This window comes from Triticum dicoccoides, chromosome 1A, assembly GCF_002162155.2.
Source record: "Triticum dicoccoides isolate Atlit2015 ecotype Zavitan chromosome 1A, WEW_v2.0, whole genome shotgun sequence".
Taxonomy (NCBI): domain Eukaryota; kingdom Viridiplantae; phylum Streptophyta; class Magnoliopsida; order Poales; family Poaceae; genus Triticum; species Triticum dicoccoides.
In genome coordinates, this window is record NC_041380.1 from 606,444,376 (window position 1) to 606,444,908 (window position 533).

Consider the following 533-nt stretch of genomic DNA (forward strand, 5'->3'; position numbering starts at 1 on the left):
ACCGGGGGTGGCGGAGTAGGGACGCCGGCGAGGTGGGCGGTGGAGCGCGGCGGCGACGGGGGAGGGAGAAGGGGATCGCGGGAGGAGGGAGGAAGAGCCCCCGCCGGGGAGGGGAGGGGAGGGAGGGGCGGTGTGGGGTCGGGGTGGCGAGCCCAATCCTCCCTCACGCGCGCGCCCGGGCTCGGTCGCTGCTTCCTTCCTTCCTGGTCGAGTCCAACCGACCGACTCCAGAGGGCTGGCTACCGGGTCGGGGTTGGGGGCATGGGGTGGGGGGTTCCAACTGCCGTGGCGAGGGTGTTATTTTATAGGCGACCTGCTTCCCTTCCCTTCCCTTCCACCACCTCGGGCCGGCCTTTGGACTTGGGCCCATCTTTCTTTCTTTCTCCTTTCCCTCGCTGGGCTCTCTCTTCTCCTCTCTCCCTATGTGGACGTGGGCTTTCTTCTTCTTCTTCTTCTTCTTCTTCTTCTTCGTGAACGACATGTTTTTTCTGTCTTATATCTGAAGTCAACCTATTTTTCTCTCCATCACACCA

General features: G+C 62.7%; 1 protein-coding gene across 1 annotated transcript in view; it reads right to left on the reverse strand.

Moving 5' to 3' along the window:
* LOC119295295 (TATA-binding protein-associated factor BTAF1-like) overlaps positions 1-262 on the reverse strand; it is a 13,759-nt gene extending 13,497 nt beyond the window's left edge. Inside the window, exon 1 of the mRNA XM_037573693.1 lies at positions 3-262. The gene's annotated coding sequence lies outside the window, so the exon portion shown is untranslated. The remainder of the gene's footprint in view (positions 1-2) is intronic.
* Positions 263-533: the final 271 nt, after the last annotated feature.